The sequence below is a fragment of the Callithrix jacchus genome, chromosome 1 (genome assembly GCF_049354715.1).
Source record: "Callithrix jacchus isolate 240 chromosome 1, calJac240_pri, whole genome shotgun sequence".
Classification (NCBI taxonomy): Eukaryota; Metazoa; Chordata; class Mammalia; order Primates; family Cebidae; genus Callithrix; species Callithrix jacchus.
In genome coordinates this window covers 96,120,459-96,138,097 of record NC_133502.1, presented here as the reverse complement: position 1 = coordinate 96,138,097, position 17,639 = coordinate 96,120,459, and the positions used below count along the sequence as shown (strand labels likewise).

The 17,639-nt window shown below is 38.5% G+C and overlaps 1 protein-coding gene across 8 annotated transcripts in view; it reads left to right on the top strand.

Annotated features, from left to right (window-relative positions):
• The window catches only part of PIP5K1B (phosphatidylinositol-4-phosphate 5-kinase type 1 beta), a 346,015-nt gene that overhangs the window by 111,568 nt on the left and 216,808 nt on the right, over positions 1-17,639 (top strand). For all 8 annotated transcript variants that reach the window (XM_035303089.3, XM_054255089.2, XM_078367069.1 and 5 more), the window contains one exon: positions 12,560-12,644. The gene's annotated coding sequence lies outside the window, so the exon portion shown is untranslated. The remainder of the gene's footprint in view (positions 1-12,559; positions 12,645-17,639) is intronic.

Genomic DNA, 17,639 nt, shown 5'->3' with positions numbered 1-17,639 from the left:
TCCCTCCTGCTCTGACATCTCACGCATTACTTAAGAATGCTGACTGTAGAACCTGACTCCAGAACAACTACTGTCACCTCCCTCTCCCCTGAACTTTCAGTTTTGATTCTCCTGGGAAATTGTTGGTTTGTTGAAAGCAGCTGCCTGCCCAGTATGTCTTAACACCTGCACACCGCCAAGCATATCTCAAACACTTGGAAAATTTAATATTTAGTAATTAATGGCTGATTTATTATCTCTTTTATTCTTGGTATTTTTTTTTTTTGCTTTTTAATTTTTTTATTACATTTGAAAGAACATTCCATATAAGCTCTCTGACTGTGATGATTGAATACTTGTTAGAGGCAAAGCCAAGTAAAAGCATTAGCTCAATCCTCTCAGACTTTCTCATTATTACATGTACTTGAGTTTTGGCTTCTCTTTTGTGTGCCTTGAGAATAAGGACCATCTCATTCATCTTGTGTACCTCAAAATACCTCAGATAAAGACATCCTGGAATACATGTTTGAGTAAATGAATACCCTTCTCGTGGAGAATAAATCATACTTGGTCATTTCATGACTGTTCTATCTAGGCATTTACATGTGTGCCAGGTTTGAAACCACTTTCATTACTTGTTACAATTAAGCCTATTCACCCAAACTACAGAGAGGCTTTTTTAAAATTTGCGATTGGACAACACTGTTCTTCTGCTCAGTCCTTTCCTGCCTAAAACAGCATTGGACTGCATTTCCTTTATGTTCCTTCCTACTTCCCTGCTATGGCCTTTCAGACTTCCCCACAGGCACAGAGCCCCCAGACACCTGGTTCAGAGGAAGTTCTTTTTTTTTTTTTGAGATGGAGTCTCTCTTTGTCACCCAGGCTGGAGTGCAGTGGTGCGATCTTGGCTCACTACAACCTCCACCTCCCGGGTTCAAGTAATTCTCCTGCCTCAGCCTCCCAAGTAGCTAGGACTACAGGACAGTGCCACCACACCAGGCTAATTTTGTATTTTTAGTAGAGATGGGATTTCACCATGTTAGGAGATCTCCATCTCCTGACCTCGTGATACGCCTACCTTGGCCTCCCAAAATGCTGGGATTACAGGATTACAGACGTGAGGCACCATGCACGGCCTTCAGAGGAAGTTCTTTGGGGTAAACAATCAGCTGTTCTTTGCATCTGGGGCATATAGTGAGTCTGTGTGGCTTTGGCTTTCTCAATAGAAAATAAACCCAGAAATACTTTGCAGGCTGCTTTAGGAACAAAGCCAAACAGACTTGTTTATGTGTTTCCAAGACTAAATATTTTTCTACCAATCACAACTGGCTTTATTTGCATATGATGTATAATAAATTATTGTAATAATTTAATAATTCCAGTAGCATGTACTCTTAGGAAAAAAAGAGGAAAATAGCTTAGAAATAAAATGTGAACAAAAAGCATAAGCTGGTGAATGAAAAATGAGAAATATTGCTATGTAATGAAGATACAATATTGTGAAGTCTACCCAATATCATATGTCTGGTAAAAACTGGGGAAGAGGCTGGGCACAGTGGCTCACACCTGTAATCCCAGCACTTTGGGAGCCAAGGCAGGCAGATCACTTGAGGTCAGGAGTTCAAGATGATCCTGGCCAACATGCTAAAACTCTGTCTGTACTAAAAATACAAAAATTAGCTCAGTGTGGTGTTGCACACCTGTAATACCAGCAACCTAGGAGGCTGAGGCAGGAGAATCACTTGAGCCTGGGAGGCAGAGGTTGCAGCGAGCTGTGATCACGCCACCGCATTCCAGCCTGGATGACAGAGCAAGACTCTGTCTCAAAACAACAAATACAAAAACAAAACAAAATAAAAACTGAGAGAAAAAAATGTAAGCCTGTTATAGAGGTAAGAAGCTCAACTATGTGAGATTATTTGTGATTACCCCAGATGTGACTGGGAAGAGATAGAAAAGTAACAGTGTTAGTTAAATCCCCATGGATTCTTTGCCTCCATGCCAAATATCATGACTATCTACCTAATTACATCCCCCAACTCCTGGCTCCCCACCACCCCCTGACACTACCACCAAATACACACGAACATATACTATGTCTTTGTATATGTAAAGGCTGTGAGTTACATTGGTCTGAAAGCAACATATCTCTCATGGCTGTTTTCATTAGCGACTTTCTTCTGTCTAATGTTAGCAGTGAAGGCTTGGCTTGAAAAGGCTTGTGAATTCTTTTAGCACAACCTTTGTTGGGAAAATGAATTACAAGTGGTTCATTTGATGCTGATCCTTTTGTCATTGCCATTTATAACTATTCTGTTTATTCACTTTGTGAGAGCCATTCTAAGAATTGATGAATGTATTTTATGAGCAAATATAAGAGCCCTGCAATTTGTTTTGATTGGTCTCCATTTGGATTCATAGCGAGCAGGTGCCATCGTTTGGAATTGGTTTTGGCAGTAGCTTGGTTATATAAATATTAGATACATGAAGTGAAACCTCATTTAAATTATTTTCATCAGTAAGAATAGGAGAGCTTTACATTGCATGTAAGGCACCATAGTTCTATTTTTACAGCTTCGGACCATACAAATGTGTAATGTACCATACGTCTGAACATATGTATGTAGAAGTGGCCTCCATTGTACAAATATTTAACATACAGATTTTCTGCATTTAAGAGTTTATGCAAATATTTTTTTAAACACTCTAAGCCTATGATTTCTTAATATAAGAGAAATTTTTTTCTGGTCTGAAAACTACAGGTATTTCTGCTTTGAAAACTATGATAAGGATCATTTTAGTTTGGTGTATTTTTTTGTTTGTTTGTATTTAAGCCTCAGAAAATAACCCAGCGCATTTTTAAAGCTTTGCTTTCTCCTGCTTCATTTTTGTTTCTGTTGCCAAACCCACATTAAAAAAATACCATGCCTCTTTGTAAGTGCATGGAAGAAGAACTATAATACTTCCTATCTTCCCAGCAAAACTATTTACCAGGCTGACGTTTTCCTAAGCATAGCTCCCTAGGTTTTCATGAATCCATATAAATTTTCACACATTTGTTTTTGTTCCAGCAAAAGATTTAAGAGGGGCTTATGAACATAGGTGGAAGGAGCAATGAGAAAGTCTATTGGTAACCCTTTAAGTAACATTCTAAACCTCAAGCTACTTCCTGGCAGATTCTTAAAATGCGAGACTCATGATCTCTGAGTACACCCATGAAAATTTAACTACCTTTCATGCTGCTGGGTCTTTTTGTAAGCAAGCCAAAAAGGTGTCCAGCCTCTTTCCCACTCTCTACCTCTCAATCTTATGTCCCCAGCAAATGGCTCCAAGTCCAATTTCAGTGTTCTTTGTAAGTGAAGCTTTCCATGAGCCCCACAGGCTGACTTATGCAGTTCCTCCTCCAAAAACCCAGAGTAAAGGACATGTCATGTTATAAATTGTAGCTACTGCAATGCATGTCTCTTCTGCTAATAGGATATTTTTGAAGACGAGGATCTGTCCTTGTCATTATGGCCCTGGGCCTAGCTTACTGCCTGACATGTAATGCTCCATAAATGTTCATTGCATGAATGAAAGAGTTGATTTATTTGGTGTTAGGTAACAAAAATGAACTCAAAAGAGCATAAATAAAACAAAAATTATTACTATTGACAAGGCACGGTGGCGCATACCTGTAATCTCAGCACATTGGGAGGCTGAGGTGGGCAAATCATGAGGTCAAGAGCTCGAGACCATCTGGCCAACATGGTGAAACCCCATCTCTACTAAAAATACAAAAATTCGCCATGCATGGTGGCGTGTACCTGCAATCTTAGCTACTAGGGAGACTGAGGCAGGAGAATCGCTTGAACCTGGGAGGTGGAGACTGCAATGAGCCGAGACTGCACCACTGCACTCCAGCCTGGCCACAGAGCAAGACTCCGTCTCAAAAAAAAAAATATTTTACATTAACATGCAGGTATGACCATGGCCCATATTATTGTCTAATTGCTTTCTCTTTGGGGAAATGTTAACATATACAGCTGGATGGCATGAAAATATTTGAATGTGGCTATCTTATTGGAAGCCCAGTTCCCATAGGGCAAGTTGCACTCATAATGACCAAATAATCAATGAGTCCCTCCTCATTCCAAAGAGGATTTGAGGTGAGGCCCCACCTGAGAAACTTGACAGAGGCACCAAAACAAAAGCACTGTCTAATGGAGTCAGCATAATTTATAACTGAAGAGAAGCGAACAGTAGCAGAGATGAACATGAAACCCAGAGCTTCAGAGGCATATCCCAGTGTTCTTCCAATTAATTCTTGTTGCTTCACTTTACTGGTGTTTAATAAAGTGTTTGTTTTTATGAGAGGATGAGTAAGGACTCATGACTAGTGTCCCTCACCTCTTGTGTCTACAGATTGGCCTAGTTAGTTAAATGATTAGGTAATTTGCCATTTTCCCCTTTATTTGGCATATATGAGAAACAAACTCATCTGTGGCAAATTAAAAATACTAAGTTATATGGCCCTACTTGTAGAATTAGAGGTCAAAAGGGTTGCTTTTGACTAGAATATGGCCCCCAGGAGCTATATAGCTAAAACTTTAGGTAGCTATAGAGTTTTAAAAGCTCCTCTACCACTTTTTCAATTAATACATTCCCTTTGGGTTGAGGCTCACTGATGTAGAACAAGTTTTATAGGAAATAAATATGTAAATTAATATTGTTGGTTAACCTTTCGATTGCATTTGCAAATTGAAAAATGTGGTACAATATTGATTAGACAACCTTCTCATTGTTTCTAAGTAGGAGAAAACAAGAGAGAGAGAGGTGTATGGTGGAAAGAGCATTAGGTTTGAAGTCAAGACAACTCTGGATCAAATCTCAGTCCTACCACTTGAGTGGACTCCAGGAAAGTCATCCCAAGTCACAACCTCGCTCTTCTCCTTCCTCCTAGATTTAATGAATGCAGGGGCTCAATAGACCCTGACTACTTGGTATTGTGATCTATTTAAGCTCCTAACAGATTCCATTCCCAAAGCCATAACAATAGAAATGTGTGTATGAGCTCCTAGCCTACCTCCCAATCCACATTTCCATTGAGAATCATGTTTCTGAGGCTTATCTTTCCCACTTTCATTATAATTTCTGTTTCATTTTATGGCCCATCATTGGCTTGTTTGTCCTCAGAGCCATTCTTTACTCTTCCCCTGTTCTGTATCACGGGGAAGTCATCCCATATAAGATGCATTTCTTAGGCTTCCTATGGGCCCAGATGCTCAGGAGGTTGGTCTCTGGGAGCCATAGACAGGGATTGGCAGGTAGAAGGTGGATGGCAGAAACCAGGATGTTCTCCCCCACCCTATCTGTCTTGGGTGGCATCTCCAATAGTGACTGTCTTCTCCATACCTCTAAACATACCCCTCCTACTGTAGTTCCAGCTTCTGCCAGTCAACCCCTATCATGATGTTCTGACCCTAACTGACCTGTTTTCGAGGTCTGTTAACACTACCTCCTCTTGTCCCTGCAGCCCTAAAAGCAATAGTGGCATCATGTTTAATCGGTTTCATCACCATGTCTTGCTTAGCTTTTCGGCTCACCCATCACTTTGGTAACCAAGTCCATAATCAAATTTCCCCTTTTTAATATATCCAAAGTGGTTTTTGTTTTCCCTAATAGACCCTGAAAGCACTCCTGAAGTGATAAACTCTCTGTATTGCCTTTACTAGTCAGAGTAGCTTAGATGATCCCAAGCATGTGAAGCATGCTGAAACTACTGACTCCCTAGGTCTACCACACAGATTCATTGGTTTCAGTGTGTAGCCCCAGAAGCTCAATTTTCAAAAAGCCCCCACTGGTGGTTGTAATGCCCAGCACTGGTTTAGAGAACAGCAAAGCCAGGCTGAGATGGAGTTGCGCAGGGTGGGAATGGGTAGTTGCTAGGTTCATTCACCAACTAAGGGCTTCTCTTTTACAAACCAGCCTCACAGCAAGCGAGATCAGCTCACCAAAATTAAAATGACTGCATCCTATGGACTTTAAAGGACAGTCAGTTATAAGTGTCAAAATAGCACATGTTAAATTGGGGAGTGCCAAGAGATAAATTATTTGCAAGATTAAATGAGATCACATATGTGGCAGCATTTCACTCATCATAGTTGCTCAATAAATGATCTTTCCTTCTCTTAAATTGAGTGAAAACATAGAACTTTAGAAAGCTATGAAATAGTATAAATTATTTATTCCTTAAGATCACAGAATCCAGATACTAAATACCAGAAATAATAGATAAGTAACTACATAGTCAAAAAAAAAAGTCATTGCCTGGGCATGTATTATTGCTCGCTGGGCTGGTGTCTCAACAGTAGAATCATATGACACCATAGGTTAGCTGTCTTTCATATCAGAAATAATTATTTAAAATAAGTTTTAACTGGGACTCTTGTGTCAGCTTACATAGCAACATTTTCTAAGGAGACCTGAACCTTGTGAGTATGTCGTTACTTGACCACTGGAATTTCTGCATTCCAGCCTGTTGCCAGAGACTACAACTTTGAGTGCTCCACTATCCAATTCTTATCAAATGACTGGTTATGAGAAATAATATTCATGGAGGACTGCCTGAAAGTTATTCGCCTGTTCATTCCTCATTGAGATAATAAATTCTATTCGTTGTTTAAGCCAGGTCATCACATAGCTGCTTATTTGGATCTCTATATATTTACTTCTTGTCAGTTTCTCTTTACTGGGGAAGAGGAATGAAAAAAGGCACATCAATCATTATGGAATCTTGAGCAGTGCTATTAGAGAAAACCCTAAGAGGTTTCCAGACAGAGAAAGCTAGTATGCTTCCAATGCAGGGAGCATCAGACTAACATGAAATTACTCATCTACAAACTGAGAAGTAAGCAGTCAACAATACCGTATTTATAGAGAGATGGGACAAAAGACCTGTGAGCCAAGAATCCAGTGCTGGCCAAGAGATCTCTTCCTACATAAGGGTAAAAGGAAGACATTTCTGGACGTGGAGTTACTCAGAGTGGGCTATCTACAACCCACTTCTGAGAATTGAATCAGGACATAGGTGTCAAGGTAGGAGGAGATGAAGAGCCAAAGAAAGAGTGATGACCGATGAACATTGCAAAACTTATAGTCAAGTCTAAATAAATGATCATAATGTGACTATGAAGTATAAATTCTTCATTAAGATTTCTTGGAGCAGAAGATACATATATTGACTTTGAGGAGATATTTAGTAGTTTGGAGTGGAACAGGCAATGAAAGAATAAAAATATTTCAAGTGTCGGCTGGGCGCGGTGGCTCAAGCCTGTAATCCCAGCACTCTGGGAGGCCGAGGCGGGTGGATCACGAGGTCAAGAGATCGAGACCATCCTGGTCAACATGGTGAAACCCCATCTCTACTAAAAGTACAAAAAATTAGCTGGGCATGGTGGCACATGCCTGTAATCCCATCTACTCAGGAGGCTGAAGCAGGAAAATTGCCTGAACCCAGGAGGCGGAGGTTGCGGTGAGCCGAGATCATGCCATTGCACTCCAGCCTGGGTAACAAGAGCAAAACTCCGTCTCAAAAAAAAAGTATTTCAAGTGTCTCTCCTATGGCCAAGAAATAAATGAAATGTCATGGATTGGGTTCTCTGAAAGCAAGCACTGGGACACAGTTTTGGTTGCAAGATTCTTACTAGGAATTAGCACCTGTGTATTGTGTTCCCCAGAAAGATATGTTGAAGTCCTAGTTTTCAGTACCTGTGCATGTGACCTTATTTGGAAATAGGGTCTTTGCAAATACAATCAAGTTAAGATGAGTTCAGGAGGGTGAGCTCTAACCCAGTGTAACTGGTGTTCTTATAAGAAGAGGAAAATGCCGCATGAAGACGGAGACACAGGGAGAGAAGCACTATCTATATGGTGACAGAGTCTTAGCAGCAAGCCAAGGGACACCAAGATAGATGGCTACCACCAGAAGCTAAAAAGAAGCAAGGAAGAATTCTGTCTAGTCTCAGAGGGAGCCTGGCCCTGCTAGTACCTTTATTTTGAACTTCTGGCCTCTAGAACTGTGGGAAAATAAATCTCTGTCATTTGAAGCCACTCAGGCTGTCATACTTTGTAGGGGAAGCCCTAGGAAACTGATAAACCCTGTAAAAAGATGAGTGAGGAAGCACAAAACCAAAGTCCCATGCAGAACACACATAGCCTGGGCCACTTGGTGGGGAGGTGAAAGAGTGCCACCGTGCCACTCAGTCACTAGAGGTGGCTGCCCCAGGAAGGCCATGCCCTAGGCTAGAGTGGATGCCTGCAGAGTCATGCAGTAAGGCAGTCCTCACTCCTTACAGGGTGATCTGGGTAGCTCATCTCCATGTCTACACAGGAGGCCAAGGGAGAAATGTCTGGGCAGTGAAGATAGTGTATAGTCCTTTTGCTCTTTTAATTGGAAAAAACATATTTTTAATGATTTAAAATTAGATAACTGAGCAAACCAGAAGAGGAATAATGAGTAAAAAATAAGTACAGTAACAATAAATGTAATTAATAGTAAACAAAATGTTATTATAGGCATTGCATTTATTTCCTGACCAACATAGTTCTGGAATGTGTAAGGCAAAAGAAGAAGTAGATGTACAGGAGAACATGACAAAACTGTAATTAGGGAATTTTGATATAATTATTTCATAATTTGGTCGGGCATGGTGGCCATGCCTGTAATCCCCAGCACTTTGGGAGGCCGAGGCAGGTAGATCGCTTGAGCTCAAGAGTTTGAGACAAGCCTGGGCAACATAGGGTGAGACCCATCTCTACAAAAAAACTTTTAAAAATTAGTCAGGTGTGGTGGTATGCACCGGTAATCCCAGCTACTCAGGGGGCTGAGGTGGGAGGATGGCTTGAGCCACGGTGGTGGAGGTTGCAGTGAGCCACAATCATACCACTTCACTCCAGCCTGAGCAACAGAGCCAGACCCTGTCTCAAAAAATAACAATAATAATTCCTTCCTAATTTGACAAAGTAGACAAATAATGATACTGGTTGGTATTCGTATTTAGTGTTTATACCCTATAAATCTGCATTATTTATAGGGTATAAATAATACCCTATAAATGCAGAGAATCTGCATTATTCTCTCGTGTCTATACAACATTTACAAAAATCTATTTCTATGGCCACAGGAAAAAACTAAATGAATTTTAGGGAAAAGGTATTTTACTCATCCCCTTTTCTATCCCACTGTGATAAAACAAAAAAATTGACAGTGAAATAGTAAGTAAAATGTAAATACTTGAAATTAAGAAGCCTTCTTATAGATGATTCCTAGATCAAATTGAAAATAAGATATAAAATGACAAATTCTCTGGAATTAAAGAGAACATTTCACATCCAAACTTAAGAAGAAATTGCTAATGCATTTAGGAATACTTTATAGCCTAAATGCTTTTGGTACTATTAAAAAAGAATCATAAACTAAATATTATCTAAGAAATGTTTTTAAAAAACAAAAGAAAGAAGGTATTAATGGCAAAAGCTAAAATTAATATACTTGGCCACAGAACAATTAAAAGGGAGAATCTGACTAATGACTATATATATATATATAGTCATATACACACACACAATATAAAGAAGGTATGTATGCATATGCAACATTAGGAATGAAGAAAAAAATTACCCAGATCCCAAAAGGATTAAAATAATTCAATAAGACAATGTTATGTTCAGGTTTATGGCAATAAATTTTGAAATCTAGAGGAAATTGAAGTTTTTCTAATAAATTATAAATTACCAAAAATTTGATTCAAAAAAAGGTTATAAATCCCGAGATGAATAATAAACAGAAAAAACTTGAGTGCATATAAAGAAAGCCTTCCAATTTTATGAAAAGTATAATTTCCTTCATACCAAAACCTGATAAAGATGGCCATAACAATTGTTCAATATCACTCATGAAAATATGCTTTTAAAAAGGTAAAGAGATCAAAGTTAAGATTTATTCTAGAAATATAAGAATTTTTAAATTGTATATTTTTATATTTCACTCTCTTTAAAAGAGTGATAAATGAAAATATCCAGGAGTGAATTTAGTAAGACGTAAGACAAATTAAAAAAAAAAAGATTGTAGTAAGAGACATAAGCCAACATTTGAAGAAGTATAGTGCTATACTACCTTTTCAAATGAGAAAACTTATGGTCCTAAAGATAAAAATTCTTCTAAAATTACTATATATAATCCCAGTGAGACTCCCAACTTGGAAGGTAAAAGTGTTGTCAGATCAACAGATTATTTTTTTTTTTTTTTGAGACAGAGTTTCACTTTTGTTGCCCAGGCTGCAGTGCAATAGCCCAGTCTTGGCTCAGTATAACCTTTGTCTCCCAGGTTCAAGTGATTCTCCTGCCTCAGCCTCCAGAATAGCTGGGATTACAGGCACCTGCCACCACACACAGCTAGTTTTTGTATTTTTTGTAGAGACAGGGTTTCACCATGTTGGCCAGGCTGGTCTCAAACTCCTGACCTCAGGCGATTTGCCTGCGTCAGCCTCCCACAGTGCTGGGATTACAGGCACAAGCCACCATGCCTGGCCAAATCAACATGTTTTTAAAGGCTACATAAAAATATAAATGCAAGAAAATTTCCAAACTTGAAGGAAAAATAGTATGGGGAAGTTGTGCCAGCAGGCATCAAAGCATTCTATCATGTGACTGTATGTAAGACAATATGACATTAGCTTAGGAATCCACAAGTCAGTGTTTGGAACACAGTAGATGCAGTTACTAAATCAATGTAGATAGGAAAACCTAATGTATGCTAAAGGTGGCTTATCTTTCCAGTATGGAAAAGATTATAAAGTAAGTGATTTAGGGTAATTAGCTGTCCATCTGGGGCAACGTTCCATTTGGATTAGATTCCATTTGAAGTAAGATCTAATATTAAGATGGACCCATAAATGTATTAAGAGAAAATGTACACTAAAGGTGGGAGAATACATGTATAACATCAGGTTAGGGGGAGCTCTCTTTCATAATCCATCATCCAAAAAGGAAGAATTGCAAGATAGGAAATTTATAATCCATAAACGAATAATTGGCACATTTGATTGTGTAAAAATTTAAAATGTATATAATGACAAGACATGCCAAAAGAATAATAATACTTCCAACCTCTAGGACAGAGCTAATGTTTAATATATGAAGAGGTCTCACAAGTTGATTATAAAAGAAAGATAAAACAGCCCGGTATAAAAATAGTTAAAAAGTGTCAACAGGAATTGTAAATCACCAATAAACCTGTGAAAAGAATCAGCCCCATTAGCAGTGAGAGAAGGTGAATTAAAACCACTGAGATGCCCATCAGGTGAGGAAACACTTTTAAAGATGGCCAAACCCACTGCTGATCAGTGTGTCAGTAAGTAGGCACTCTCAGGTTGGGCTGAGTGCTTCAACTTTTGCATGGAAAAAATGTAGCAATAGTCAGTCAAATAGTTAACATGCTTATCATGTTTGGCCCCACAGTTATTCATCTTCTAGGATTCTTTCCCACAAAAATAAAAGTACTAGAACATTAAAGATGTTTGAATAAGGCTGTTTATTCCTGCTCTGGTTAAGATAGCTAAATCTGGAAAACAGTCTGAATGTTCATTCACAGAGGAGTGATTGGTTAAACAATGGTTATGTCCGTCTTGTGAATATATGCAGTTATTTTTACATGTGGTAGATATATAGATTTGAAAAACTATATATTGATAAGAGCAAGTTGCAGAAATAAGTATGTGTGTTAAAAAGTATACGGAAGATTTTTAAAGGCTGTAAGACAGACTGTTCATATTGGCTATCTTGGGGTGGGAGAGATAAGAGTAAGACCTAATTCTTTTTTTTTTTTTAAAGAGACAAGAGTTTCACTATGTTGCCTAGGCTGGTCTCGAATTTCTAGCCTCAAGCAACCCTCCCACATTGGCCTCCCAAAGTGCTAGGACTACAGGCAGGAGCCACCAAGCTCAGCCTAATTCACTTTTACTTTATTCCTCTCTACATTTTTAAATTGATTACAATTAGCTAGTATCTCTTCTCTATAAAACATAATTATAGCACAAGAGGTTTCTTGAACTTTTGTTCTTTGAAGTTGTGTCATTTAATCAATCCTCATGGAAATCACAGGTGATTTATCATAGAGCTAATATTGAAAAATAGTCCACATGTCACATGGTGTCTCCTCTATGAAGATCCATGGGAGAAATTTCCACTGCAGCTTGAATCTACAGATGTCTGTGGTTCATTTCAGCTTTTATCTTTTGCTCATTGTGCATCTGGTAACTGATCATATTTTCCTTTTCTCTGGCAACCAGGAATCTCAGAGTCAACTTGTAGACTGTGTAGTTTATTTAACACCCATACCAGGCCCTGTGGCTTATGTTCTATGCATAGCCCTTGCTGATGGAATCATCTTGTTCCCCACATTTATTTTCCCTCACCCACATTCCTTTGTTTTAATTTTAACTGCTTATATTGTATGTATTCCTATAGCTACTTCTGATCTTTTTTGGGAGATGTGGTAGGGATATGAATAAATAATGACCAGAAATTTCTATTTTAACAGAAACCTGGGAAAGAAAACGGTCTCAACAATGAGTAGGCCACCCATCACTACCAACAACAGATGACTTGCCATTTCATTTACAAAGGTAAGAAAATATAGTCTATATTTTTAATTAATTCTGATCAAATCAGTATAGAGCCCTTATCTTGTTTACTATAAGTTTATTTACAAATATTCTAAAACATATATCTAGGTCATAACCTTTTACTTTGACAACAAATTTGAAACAAATATCAAGCAAACAGCAACAAGAAATTTTATGAATTTTGGTGTGCCAGAAGTGTTAAAAAAAAAAAACAAAACAAAACAAGATATGGTCTCTCTTACTAATTACTATGTGTGATTAAATTTTTAAATAGTATTTTCCTCATTTTTAAGTGTAGCAGTGCTCACTGTAGAATACTTGGAGAATCTAGCAAAATATAAAAAGGAAAACCTAAAGCACTCGTAATCCCATCTGTAGATAATCACCAGAACTTCTGAGAATGCCTTTCCTGCTTCCTTTTATGTGTACATGGAAAATACATATGATTATAACTTCAAAAAAATTTTTTAGAGACAAGGGCTTACTGTGTCTCCCAGGTGAAATTCATATAAGGTAAAATTACCCATTTTTAAATGAACAATTCAGTGTTCATTTTTAGTACAATTTAGTACATTTATAATGTTACGCAGCCATTACCTCTATGCAGTTCCAAAACATGTGTATCACCTCAAAAGGAAACTCGATGTAGTCAGCCCTTGGTATCTGCAGGTGTTTGATTCCAGGACCTGTAGATACCAAAATATACTCAAGTCCCTTATCTAAAATGACATAGTATTTGCTTTTGTTTTTCTTTTTGAGGCAGAGTCTTCCTCTGCTGCCCAGGCTGGAGTGCAGTGGTGTGATCATGGTTCACTGCAGCCTCAAACTCCTGGGCTCAAGCAATCCTTCTGCCTCAACCTCCTGTATAGCTGGGTCTACAGGTGCAAGCCTTGTACCTGGCTAATTTTTTTTATTTTTTATAGAGATGGGGTCTCACTGTTTTTCCCAATCTGGTCTCATACTACTGGCCTCAAGCAATCATCCCATCCCAGCTTCCCAAAGTGCTGTGATTACAGGTGTAAGCTACCATGCCCAGCCTGATTATATAATGTTTTTTAAAACAATGTGTGTTTTAATTGGTACTTACCTTGGCTTCATTAGGTTAGCTACAGATGATGTGGTGCAGAAGCATAACAAGTCTAGGAAGAAACAATAGTCATCACTGTGACCATTGTGACAGCCTTTTGCAATTTCCCAGTACATCCCCAGGCATCTTATTTGTTCCTGCTATATGGCCTCTCTGACTTCAGTGTCCTTGGGTAATAGGTTCATGTGACCTTTGTTAAACATCACTCTACAGGAAAAACAACCAACCAAACCACCCTTGAATCCAGATGATAGTTCATGGCCTTCATTTGTCATTATTATATGTTTTGTGCTGCTTAAAAGGATTTCTTTTTTTCTTTGAGACGGAGTCTTGCTCTGTTGCCCAGGTTGGAATGCAGTAGCAGAATCTCGGCTCACTGCAACTCTACCTCCTGAGTTCAAGTGATTCTCCCGCCTCAACCTCCCAAGTAGCTGGGACTACAAGCGTGTGCCACCACACCTGGATAATTTTTGTATTTTCAGTAGAGACAGGGTTTCTCCATGTTGATCAGGCTGGTCTTGAACTTCTGACCTCATGATTCACCCGCCTGGGCCTCCCAAAGTGCTGGGATTATAGGCGTGAGCCACCGTGCCCAGCCCAGGGATTGTTTTAGAAGAAACAGAAGTTTACCTGTTTTTTTCCTCCTCTTCCCTACTGTCAAGTCAGAGGTGATTCACAAAGTAATAAAAAATAATTTAAGACCATCTCATCCTTCATCCTTCATTCATGCTTATTAGTTAACCTTTCATTAAGGGGGTTTTTTAAAGCACCCTACAACATTACTCTTATAGTTTTTTGGTTTTAAAGGCTGCAAAGTCTTAAAAGTGAAATTCTAATTTAGGGAGGTCTTCATTCTGTTGGCTCTGTTAAACAGTTGAAGGCCAGTATTTTACCCTGAGCCTTATATATAAAGCATTTTAATTCTTCTGGCATTTTTATTCAAAACTCACCAAAATATTATTATGAAGAGACTAGAAAAATGAATTATTCTTTAAGTCAATTTAAGCAGATACAACATGAAAAACAATAGTTTGTGAAACATCTGTCCTTGAAGATTCTATTCTAATATGGACTGATTAAGGAGACACAAATAGAATTGCCAAATTATGTAAGAGGGTGGTTTAATTGGTGGGCAGTACTAGATCTAGTGATCTAGTGGGGCTGGCTAACCGTGATACTTGCATTTATTTTCCTGGATGGTTATTAGTCATATCATGCTTATGGCGGTGTAGGTAAACTCAGTCACTTGGTTCCAAAGCAGAGAAATGTTTGATGAATTCCTAGGTTTAGCATATAATGTGTTTATTAAAAGCCGAGAATTTAAAGCATGCTTCAAAGGCTTAAAAGAAAGTCAGAAGTTTTAACCTTCCTTGATGTATTAAATGTTCTTCATGCAATTTAAGGTAAGACCCCTTTTTTTTTTTTTGAGACGGAGTTTTGCTCTTGTTACCCAGGCTGGAGGGCAATGGCGCGGTCTCGGCTCACCGCAACCTCCGCCTCCTGGGTTCAGGCAATTCTCCTACCTCAGCTTCCTGAGTAGCTGGGATTACAGGCATGCACCACCGTGCCCAGCTAATTTTTTGTATTTTTAGTAGAGATGGGGTTTCACCATGTTGACCAGGATGGTCTCGATCTCTTGATCTCGTGATCCACCCGCCTCGGCCTCCCAAAGTGCTGGGATTACAGGCTTGAGCCACCGTGCCCGGCCAAGGTAAGATCCTTAAATATGGTTCCCTGATTATGAAGTTATCCTTGTTTACCACAGAAGTAACATAACTGGCTTTTAAAATTCAGATGAATTATAGGTTACATGTGAAAATCTTATTAGGAAAAGAGAAACACATTTGAATATCAGATCTCCCAATGAAAACACATATTTTATCTTAAGGCATTAGAAGAAGTCACAAAGATGTGCAGTAGTTAAAGTGTGTAAAAATGTAGAAATTCTCTATATCATAATTATGAAACAAGTTAAAAGATACTAGGCACAGTGGCTCATGCCTGTAATCCCAACACTTGGGGAGGCCAAGGTGGGAGGTTTGCTTGAGCTCAGAAGTTCGAGACCAGCCTGGGCAACTTGGCAAAACCCTGTCTCTACCAAAATAATTACAAAAAATTAGATAGGCATGATGATGTATGCTTGTAGTCCCAGCTACTTGGGAAGCTGAAGTGGGAGGATTGTCTGAGCCTGTGAGGTTGAGGCTGTAGTGAGCCGTGATTGCACCACTGTACTCCAGCCTGAGTGACAGAGCAAGACCCTATCTCAAAAACAGAACAAAACAAAACAAAAGGCACACAGTAACACAGAATAATATTAATAATGTACTTGGTAAGCAATTAACCTTAAAACATAAAAATCAATAAGCAAACCACTAATATTAATAACCATAATAGGGAAAAATTAATAATGGAAACATTAAGACCTCCATAGATAAATTGACAAAACAATGGAAAACTCAAAGGATGAAATACAAGGAACTGAAAATGATGTGAAAACAATGTTAACTTTCACTAGTAATTTTCACAGATGCAAATTAAAACCAAGAGACAATTTCCTGTCAGATTAGCAAAGCTGTTTAAGGTGATAACAATCATTACTTAATGTGTAATGAAACAAGCACCCACTCGCTGCTGATAGCAGTGTGAATGAGTATATTCTTCTGTAAATAAAGTTACCAATATGTAGTAAAAGCTTTACATTTTAAAATATTCTAGTATGCCCTAGCAATTCCATGAATCTAGTCCAAGAAAACATCGAAGTTAGATAAAGATATAAGCATAAAATAATTATTGTACTATTTGCAGGAGTAGAACTCTTTGAACTGCCTCAGCTATCCTTCAATATTAGCATTGACTAAGTATTAACACACAGTGGTGTTCACACAGTGGTGTATCTTGCAACTAGAAAAAATTATTCTTACAATGATATTTTTGTGATCAAATGGGAAAATGTTTATTACATAAATGTTCAGTGAAAAATACTGGGTAAGATAATATTACAAGCTTTTACATATGAAAATGCACAGAATAAAAGGTAGAAATAAATAGACAAAATGTGAATAGTGAAGTTGCCCAAGGGTAGTAGAATTGAGTAATTTTTTTGCTCTGACTCATTTTTTGGTACTTCCCAGATATTTTTACAGTGAGCATTTATAACCAGAAGAAAAGTTTTTCAAAGGCTATGTAAGGCCAGGCAAGGTGGCTCACGCCTGTAATGCCAGCATTTTGGGAGGCTGAGGTGGGAGTATTATGAGGTCAGGAGTTCAAGACCAGCCTGACCAACATGGTGAAACCCTGTCTCTACTAAAAAACAAGGATTATCTAGGTATGGTGGCACATATCTGCAATCCCAGCTACTCAGGAGGCTGAGGCGGGAGAATCGCTTGAACCCAGGAGATAGAGGTTGCAGTGAGCCAAGATTGCGCCAGTGCATTCCAGCCTGGGTGACACAGACTCTGTCTCCAAAAAAAAAAAGGGCTATGTAGCCTGGGCACGGTGGCTCATGCCTATAATCTTGGTTACTCAAGAGGCTGCAGTGGGAGGATTGCTTGAGCCTAAGAGTTTGAGGCTGCAGTGAGCCCTGATCACACCACTGCATTCCAATTCCAGCCTGGGTGACGGAGTAAAACCCTATCTCTAAGGAAAAAGAAAAGGCTTTGTAAAAAGAAACTTATACACATCCACTTGCTTTCACAGAGCATACAGAATAAAGTATATTACAAAAATGTTTTAGATTTAGTTCTGAAAGATTGAGGAATGCAGATTTCTTTTTTAGTGTTCTGAAATTTTTCTTCCTTTCTTAGAAGCAGCAACAGCAATAGCAATAACAAAAGCATACTTAACTAAAATAGATCCTTTAGTTTGCAATATTATTCATATATTTTATTTCAGAGTAGCATTCAAGTTCA